Source organism: Daphnia pulicaria, chromosome 7, assembly GCF_021234035.1.
Source record: "Daphnia pulicaria isolate SC F1-1A chromosome 7, SC_F0-13Bv2, whole genome shotgun sequence".
Lineage (NCBI taxonomy): Eukaryota > Metazoa > Arthropoda > Branchiopoda > Diplostraca > Daphniidae > Daphnia > Daphnia pulicaria.
This window is the reverse complement of record NC_060919.1, coordinates 12,725,931-12,735,387: the sequence shown is the minus strand read 5'-3', so window position 1 is coordinate 12,735,387 and position 9,457 is coordinate 12,725,931. Positions and strand designations below refer to the sequence as shown.

General features: G+C 38.9%; 1 long non-coding RNA gene across 1 annotated transcript; it reads right to left on the bottom strand.

Annotated features, from left to right (window-relative positions):
* Nucleotides 1-2,482: 2,482 nt before the first annotated feature.
* LOC124348556 lies at nt 2,483-9,069 on the bottom strand. Its single transcript, XR_006920030.1, has 3 exons — nt 9,056-9,069; nt 5,993-5,999; nt 2,483-2,678 (listed from the first exon to the last, which is right to left on the bottom strand). It is a non-coding gene; the product is annotated as an uncharacterized LOC124348556 (long non-coding RNA).
* Between the last annotated feature and the right edge of the window lie 388 nt (nt 9,070-9,457).

Sequence of the window (9,457 nt, the reverse complement as noted above, 5' to 3'; positions counted from 1 at the left end):
TCTGGATAGTAGTACTCGGAGCATTGCACAAACCAAAAGGCATGCAGTTGAACTCGTTAAGTCCATACGTGCATATGAAAGCAAATTTTGTATTTATGCTTTTCTTCTATTTCGATTTGCCAATATCCACTGAGCAAACCCAAAGTTGAAAAATATTTTGCGCCGCGAAGGCTATCAATAATCAACTTAATATTGGGAATTGGATATCTGTCTCTAACTGTTACATTGTTTAGCGGGCGATAGTCGACACAAAACCTCATTTGACCTTCTTCTTACGAGCAAGATAGGACAGGCAAATGGGCTGGTACTTGGTCTAATGATATTATTTCTTACATATCCTCAATCTGTTTTTTATTTCACTACTTATCTCAATCTCTCTGGAGTGCGCCTCATGGGCATAACATCTGGTAATTGCGTGGTATGAATTGAATGTTTAATCGATTTCGCATTACCCAACTCATTAATATTTTCGGTGAAAAGGGAAAAGGTTCTTCAAATTTTCTTTCTGCTCGACTGGGACTCCTGCTAAATCGAGCTGTGGAGGTGTGGCTATACTGATTGGACATATTGATAAAGGGGGTATGATCAAGTTTCTTAATTCATTCTCATGTATATAACTAATAATACGATCACTGGGGTTAATAACAATCTTGTTAGCTGCGAGGAAATCATAGCCTAAAATACAACCTTCATCTAGATCTGTTATAACATAAAATTGGTGAATAAATGGGTGTCTACGAGCTAATCTAATGCTTAATTCATATCTACCAATAGGTTTAACTACTACTACTGAAACTGTTCTAAATAACTGTACGTTTGGGTTAGAAACTTGTAATTCTTAACTTGAAATTTCTAATATCATTATACGAAATACATATTAACAAACGGTGTGTTAAGAAGCGTGCAGCCGCACTGGTATCTATTAATGCTAGTGTCTTGAAGTTACTAAATGTTACTGGTATTCTCATTAGCTCAGCTACATTAGCTATAATTGGTAATTTATGTACATTGGTGTGGTTAAAAGTCCTATGGTCGCTGTTCGATATTTAGACCTACTAGTTTTTCAAGTTTGGAAAGCTTCTTTTTCTGTCTCTGAAGCTCTACGTCTTGCTCGTCTTCGTGAGCCGAAATACCTGCAATTGTTGCTTTTAGACTTTTCTCTTCATTCTGCTCCATTCTATTTACTATAGTTTCTGCTGCATAAACTATCTCGCAAACATCTTCATAATGGCTATTTACGTCAATTCTGTGCCACACGGCCTGTACTATTTTTGGTAACAAGCCTTTTAGCAATATCTTTTGTTTTGCTTCTCCTCTAATTTTCCTAAGGGATCTAGCCAGAACTACGGCTTCAGGGGGTGCAATTGTTTCATCAAGAACGATTTCTTTTCCATGAATAATGTCATACAAATGATTAAGTCTTGAAACATAAGTTTGGGTACTCTGATCAGGCATCTGTTTTAGTTCATTTAATTGTTTCTTAAGGTTCTCGATCTCTGTTTCCGTTAAAAATCTGCTAATGATAGCTTTCTCCCACGCATCGTAATCTTCTTTATCCGCAGCGTGATCTATGTAGTCACTGTGCCAATCCGCGGCATCACCTCTTAATCTATCTGAAAAATATTTAATTTTATCCTTTGCGTTCCATCCTGCGCTTTGCGCTACTCTTTTGGCGTCTTTTAATCAATTATTTATAAGTTGATCTCCTCTTTTCCCTTTGTAAACTGGAATTGATTTTCGTTCATCCTGTGAGTATAGTTCACGGAGATGACTTTTAGTCAATGGAACATTGTTTGGATCGGGGGAAGGTGCTCTAGGGCCTTGCTGTTGGTTTAAAGGAATCTGTATTTGAGCGGTCGGCGGTGTTGGAGGAGTTGAAGTCATGTTTGGAGGTTGAGTGATTTGTGCTGTTTGCTGTGCTAACTGTTGTTGTAACGTAGCTATATCTCAAGTCTATATAATCAAGTTTAACCCTTTGTTTGTTTGCCTTAAAGAATCTAATGATAATTCTTTAGTGGCGACGTCTTGTTGTAATTTTAATTAACTCGTTCCACTGCGATAAAAAATCTTTCTCTAATGGGTAAAATATTTTGTGGAAGGGATCTGATGTAACTGTTTTCTTCTAAGTCTATCTCCCCTATCAGGGACTCGTTTAAAGCAGCATAAGATGTATCTTTAGAAGGTAACGTAGGAGTCGTTATTCACTTACCGCTTTGGTGTTTCTCTCTTTCTTCTATGATTGTTGAAAAAAGGTCGGATGTTCGAAGACATACTGGCACGTTCACCAATTTGTGATGATTGGACGATCACAATATAAACTCACACTGAAGTTACACTTATACTAACACTAACACAAACACAAACACAAAGAAGATTTTAAGGAAACTTTATTTACCACTTGTTAGGGAGTACACTGCCGGAATCACTCTGCCGGGATGAGGCAGAGCGTGGGCTTTTTATACTTGGGGTTAGTTATTGCAACATAGATAAAGACACGTATACAGTTGCACCATCACCAGGATGTGGTGGTGCAAGAAGAGAAAGATGTTTGTCGGATGGCGCAATTAACATTGCACCATCCGAAGCAACCTAAGTATCAAGGCTGAAAGCGCCTGCCTTGTCATAAAAGGCTGACGGCTTTCACCTTGAGAGGCATCGCTCCCGCCTCGCTACAGTTTCTTTACAGAAGAAAGCTAAAGGCAGAGAAGACTCCACAGAATAGTGTAACGGTCATTTAAAAATCGATATTTCATTCAATTATCAAGCTTAATTCGAATTCGTGAATCATCCAATTTAAACAAGACCGCAGGATTTCAAATTTGAGATAAGGCCCATATATATCTGAATAACGTCAAAAGGATTGCATACACTCATAGAGTAGAGGGTTTGACTCGTAGACGTTTGACCAATTCAGTTTGGTCTAAGCAATCAGTCAAGATGTTCTGCAACGAGGATCAACTGCGGGAAATTGTTGATTTTCTTAAAAATAACCCGGAATTCCGTGTAAAAACACTCTTAAAAATTCGCCAAGAAGCAAATTCGTTACTGGAACAGAGCGATGTGGATCGAGAAATCTTGAAAATAGGGACTATGGGGCGTTCACCCTCTTTCGCGTTCTCGTGTAACGTAGTTCACAAATGGGAAATCTACCAAGACGTAACCGAGACTATTCTTAAATTAAATTAATTACAAAAGTCTTAACTTATATAATTCAGCTATCTGAGATAAATTACATTGATTTCGGATGGAATGATTATGAGCAAGAAGGTTATTAGTAAGTAAACTAAGAAAATAAGTAAATTTTCGGTACCTGTTTACCAAAGAAAACTTTAAAAACCCTAGGAATTAACCTTATGGGAAATTTCTAGATCCCATCTTCTACTTGGTAAAACGAAGACAAAGGACACAGGGTTGTCAGTTGAGTAAGAGAGCGATCAAAATGACGTATCGTACAAATTCAAATCAACTTCTGTTTTCTGTCATTCATTCATTCTATCTGTTGCAAAATTTTAGTCTTTTATTAGCAAAAATAACAACGGAAAAGCTTTATCAGTTATCACAAATATTTTTTTACCACGACGTATGGCTGAAGGGGATAAATTCATAGTTACGTAAACCAAGTCAATTTACTCCATTATTTAACTTCTTTAAATGCATTTTATACCTAGCAACTGCTAGAAACTCATCCGGAACATCAGGGTCGTATTCTGTCAACATGTTGTCCATCGCCAACCTTCGATTTTAGTCAAAATACAAAACCGTTGAAAGCGTTTAAGGAGGAACGTCCTACTAAGGAAAAATTAGACGCTGCAAACTTTGTAACTTTTTTGGAGAGCTTTGGGATGGAATGGAAGTGAGCCCAAACAAAATTATGATCGCGTTGTTTATTTTCAGTAGAGTCTTCAACACATGAACGCATTCATACTTGAGAGCTTCCACGCCGTATTTATCAGACGCCACGAAGAGCAACTGAGTGATGGATTCCTCTGTCACTTTAGGGGTCATTCCTGTATACAAATAGATGAGCAGTTGTCGGAACACATCAAATTCAATGTGGTCGATGATGACCACTATTCGGGATTTTGATTCTAAGAGCCCGGAATGGAACATGGCTGAAAAAACGGGTCTTCCGGCCGAAAAGATTACGATGTGAGCACCAACAGATTGACCGTCTTCGAACTGGAAATGGACGTCACAAAGAGTTTGATTGACAAACATTCCCTCTAGTTCGTTAATGTTGGTTTTCTCGCCCACTTCCTTGGTCCAAAAATCCATTAACAATGTAATACCAAACGGTTGTCTTTGACCGAAGGAATCAACTTTCCAGTGATTAGTATCCTTGTCGCACTCAAATTCTTCGTCAGTGGTGGTATTAGCTTCTTCAAATTCAGTTAAAAATGAGACAGATGTTGAACCCTAATTTTAAATTAATTAGATAATTTAAGGTTTCCATGTAATACACACTGCATTTAAGCAAGTCATGCATCAATAAAATATCAAACAAGTCAATGTTTTAACAATAGTAACGAAAATCATTACCCATGAATCAATATTATTAAGATTGTTACTGATGACAGGTTATTACCAAGAAAACTGGCATATCTTGTATGTGATTATGATGGGATGGCTTTGACCTCAAATCTAAAAAAAGAAAAAGGTTACATAGTGCAAGAAAACTAACTTGTATTGTCAGGGGGCTTACGTCTAGTCAGGAACCAAGATTTCATGATTTCATCAATTTGGAACAGGTTTAGCTCTTCTTTTTAAGCTTCATCAGTTGTCCATTACCCATCCTTTAAGCATAATCAGTGTAGGTTCGAGGGGTTGGCAACTTTCAGAATGCTCGTACACCCTGGCTAGAATCCCTCCAGAATCTCCAGAATCTCATAGAATCTTCAGAATCTCGTAGAATCTTCAGAATCTCACAGATTCCCGTAGAATCCCATAGAATCTCGTAGAATCTCCAGAATCTCACTAAATTTACCCCCATTTTTTAGCTTTAAACTACCCCAAAACCATCTAAAATTACAAATATTTAGTGAATTTGATCTTTAAAAAGTTCAAATTGTAAAAAAATGCGCTATAAATACGGAAAAATTGTAAAAATATGTGTTGCGCTAAATCTTCTTTAATTTTACCTCCTTTTTCCCACCGCTGGGTGGCGCACACATTTTTTTGTCTGCTCATGATTCGATGATAGGGTGGGACAAATTTATGATTAAAAAAAAACTTTATTGATAAAATTCCAATAATTCCCAGCAAAAGTCACTTGCTGTTAATTTTCACCGTATATTTTATTTTTAAATTAATAATCTGGACTTTTATTTCAAACTTATCAAATTTCTAACTATATCAGATTACTACACCCTACTTGAAACTACAAAACATACTGTAGCAACTTTTTCTATCAGTAAATTAACTTAAATATAATAAGATCTACATGTCTATAAGCTGTATAGAGCGTGCCAAAACGGAGCTACGCCCACTACGTAACACAATGCATACTTTTGTAAAGAAATTGGGACAAAGACTAGTAGCGCCCCTAGCGGAATTTGGGGGGAAACTTGATTCCGAATCTTGCAGAATCCTCGTAGAATCTCTCAGAATCCCTCAGAATCTCTATAATCTCTAGAATCTTTGAGATTCCGAATCCTCGTACACCTAAATTTTGAGTTGCCAACCCCTCGTGTAGGCTATTTGTATTATTAGTTTTGTTTAACTGTCAGTTAAACATAGTGATACTGGAAAGCATAGAATTAGTTATGACACTCACAGATTTCACACGACGACCACATTTTTAAAATTGTATTTGTTGCACTATTTTTCGTACAGCCACGTACAGTACGTTTCTAAAAGATTGGTGTTCTGTTTTCTTTGTATCTCAAACTTCGTCTCTTTTTTCGTAACTTTGAAACACAAAACCGAAAGCAGACGACATTAATATTCGAATTATTAGCCATGCTTAGTAAGATATCGATAGAAATTATTAAACAATCGGGCTTAAATTCAAACCGCTAAAAACGATCAAAACAGTTATCTCATCCGCGCTCGACATCCGCTGTTAAACGGATCGGGATTATTTTAATAAAACCAAAACCAACACAATAAGAACATCCATCATAATTTTTTTTTTTGCTCAGATAGTGTAATCAAACCATGGTCTACTAACGTTGTATTTAATAGACCAGCATGCTCCAAAATTTGTCTAAATCTCAAGCGCCAATTCCGCTCGAGGATATGAATCGAAGCGAAGCAAACACTTGTAAATGGAATTAGGTTTTCTGTCATTGCAACGTGACGTGGGCGTAGAGAGCATATACGGAAGGAAAATGTTTGTTGGCGGTCGTCTTCGTTGTGTGCATTGCCATTCAACGACCATTAAATTGTGCAGGAACAAAATGAAAGCCTTCGAGACTTTCAACAATTCCGTTTGCTGGCCAGTCTTCATCGACAGTTGGCCTATAAGCTCTTCTCCTTGCATTTCAGCAACTCAGATATTAACCAAGATTTTTCCAAAAAGGATGTCACAGCGCTGTACTAGACGGAATTAAAACAAATGTGTATTTTGGCCTCCCGGTATTGATAGTGGGATCCGATAGAAGCCCTCAGAACTGCCGTTGCCGAAAGACTTTGGTTTCATTCTATTTGATCCACTTCCAGAAGACAATTTTCCTTTTCATCTGTTGGAGACGTTTTTCCTTTCTGTAAAGATTTTCTGCTGTTCAGGAGTGAAAATAAAATCGCAATATAGACACAAGATGAAAAGGAAACCTGAAATCCATTTTAACCTGAAACATCACGTAGACAAATCGTGATGGACGTTTGTAGAATTTTCGGTTCGGCAGCGGGAAACGATTTTCGGATAAGAGATAGGATACAATCTACGTATGCCACCAGCTAGGCTCGTTCATCTGTTTGGTTTGCTTGAAACTCCCCGTTGTCATGGAGGCGGAAAAACTCATACAATTGAAACATGCCCAAAACACACGCAACCACCACCTATCGTTTTACCATGGAAGTTTTTTTAATAAGAATTTCATTACTACATAATTTTATTCACTTTCATGAATGACAAAGTAATGGCAATTACATAATATTATGATAACTAAATAGGTAGGCGGAGGAGGGGGAACCACCCTCTTGGCTTGGGCCGCTTTCTGGCTAGATTCTTCACCTTCGTCTCTTTCTACTTCCTCAACTGGTTCTTCCTTTCTTCTGAACCATCTTCTCGACTTCGCTTGTTGTTGGAAGTCACCGATTTCGCAGCAGCTACAGCAGCGGCTTCTCGGAAATGATGTCCAACTCGGAGATCGTCAACTAGTACCTCGTCGAAGGTTGTAACGACCGGGCGCCACAGACGAAGGTAGGATCGAGGCTTCTTCTGTTTCTTGACGCTGCTGCTATCACTTTGGAGAGACATTCCATCGTGACTAATGGACTCGTTCGAGTCCACTGAGGCAACAGAGAGATTCTGATATGAAAATCCGGCTTGCATCTTGTGTTGTGATTCTTCCGGTTGCTGGAATTCGGTTTCCTTCTCTTCTTCAAAGGGAAAAATTGAGGGCCACCCGATTTCTAGGCGCTTCTCAGCAACCCCTTGGCCGGCGTGTGTTTCCTCCGAGCTCCGACTGGATGTCAATTCCTGGCTGGTGCTCTGTGGCGGCGGTTCTGAAGTCACACTATCCGTTGGCGAATTGTCTCTGGAAACATTCGACTTTTGACCAGATCGTCGTCGTAAAGGTGAAACCGTCGTCACATCGGGCCTTCCAGGACCAGAACTGTGTCTGTGAATGCGTCCGGCAAGATCAGCCAAAAGTGCATCCGTTGAGGCCGTCGGTTCAGGAGTTCTATCGCGCAAGGCTGATATCCGGGCCGATCGTCGCATTGGAGTACCCGGCACGCTAATCCTTCCGGAATACGTACTGTCGGACGGGCTAACTTCGCAACTAGGCGGAGTCGAAGATTGTTCGACCCGATTTGGCCAAACCTGAATACCTCTTGTTTGTAGACTTTAGCGGAGTACACTCTAAGTTTTTATCTCCTACTTTTTCCCTTCTTTATATGGTAGAGCGAAAAATTAGGAAAAAGGTAGGAAATTCCTTCTACTTTAACGAAGTAGGAAACTATTTTATTCCTTCTACTTTTGAAAGTAAGGAAAGGTAGGAAATTTTATTCCTTCTACTTTTGAAAGTAGGGAAAGGTAGGAAATTTTATTCCTTCTACTTTTGAAAGTAGGGAAAAGGTAGGAAATTCCTTGTACTTTAATATAGTAGGAATTTATTTTTCATTCTACTTTTGTATAGTAGGTTAAAACTAGACCAGATGTAGACTATCTAGCACTTGAATGCTTAATAATTATTTGTTAAGCTTAATAAGAATTTTGGGAACATGCTTATGATTAGTTTCCCTACTGCAACGAAAATTCGAAAAGATTCCATTTTATTTTCCATAACTGTTAATTATGACTTACGAATTGAGACATAATGTAAGAATTATTTAGCACAGTGGCTAGTAAGCTGGAGTGCCATTCCAAAGGTTGAAGGTTCAAGTCTGGTTGAAGTCAGTTGATGGAGTTGGGATATAGTAGACAAAATGCAGATACTCTACTTTTCTTTGCTACCATGGGGAATTTTTAAATGGTAGACCAATAGTAGATACTCTACTTTTGCTGACTACCTTTTCGCGACTTTATTACAATGGTGGACGTTACGTCCACAAGGTAGAAAGCCCTACCAAAAAGTACTATGCCCATTTCGCTACCAAAAAAGTAGCCGAAAGTAGAGAAAAAAAATCTTAGTGTGTAGTTTCAAGGGCAACCATCGCTGTTGAGACAGCTGCTTCGTCGTTGACAGGAGTGGGAGGAGCTTCGCTTATGGAAGTCGACAGACGGGTGGATCGTAAGAAGTAACCACTTGTAAGGCCTCAAGAATGTCTTCTTCAAACGTCTGTGGTGGTTCTGAGGTGGCGCTTTCAGGCGAACGATCCCGATCTTCACGGTTATCTTTATCTCAGATGCTGCGTCTCGAGGTAAATGGACGCACAACTTGAGTACGACAACCTGGGCCGTCCTCTCCCTCTTTTCAAAAGGGTCGGTACAGCCGAATCTTCATCTTTGGAAGTCAACGGCTTCGACGGGACATAAGGGATTTCAAGGCTCTCGTGGGCTTGTAAAATGTCTCACAGTTGCTCGTTTTCCTCCTTCGTAGAACCTTCGGAATGGCGGAGGTAACCATACGATTTGGCCTGGCCGAATAAAAACAAAGAATTGTGGCCGCCTTTTTGAGTTTTTTATTCGGCCAAGGCCGAATCGTATGAGTGGAAAAATATATTGAAATATACAAATCGGCCAATACCTTGTTTTTATGTTTTTTATTTGGCCAAAAATGGTGTGTAATTAATAAAAAAATATACTGTTCGGCCAATTGATCAGACTTTCTATTCTTGAATCGACTGGTGG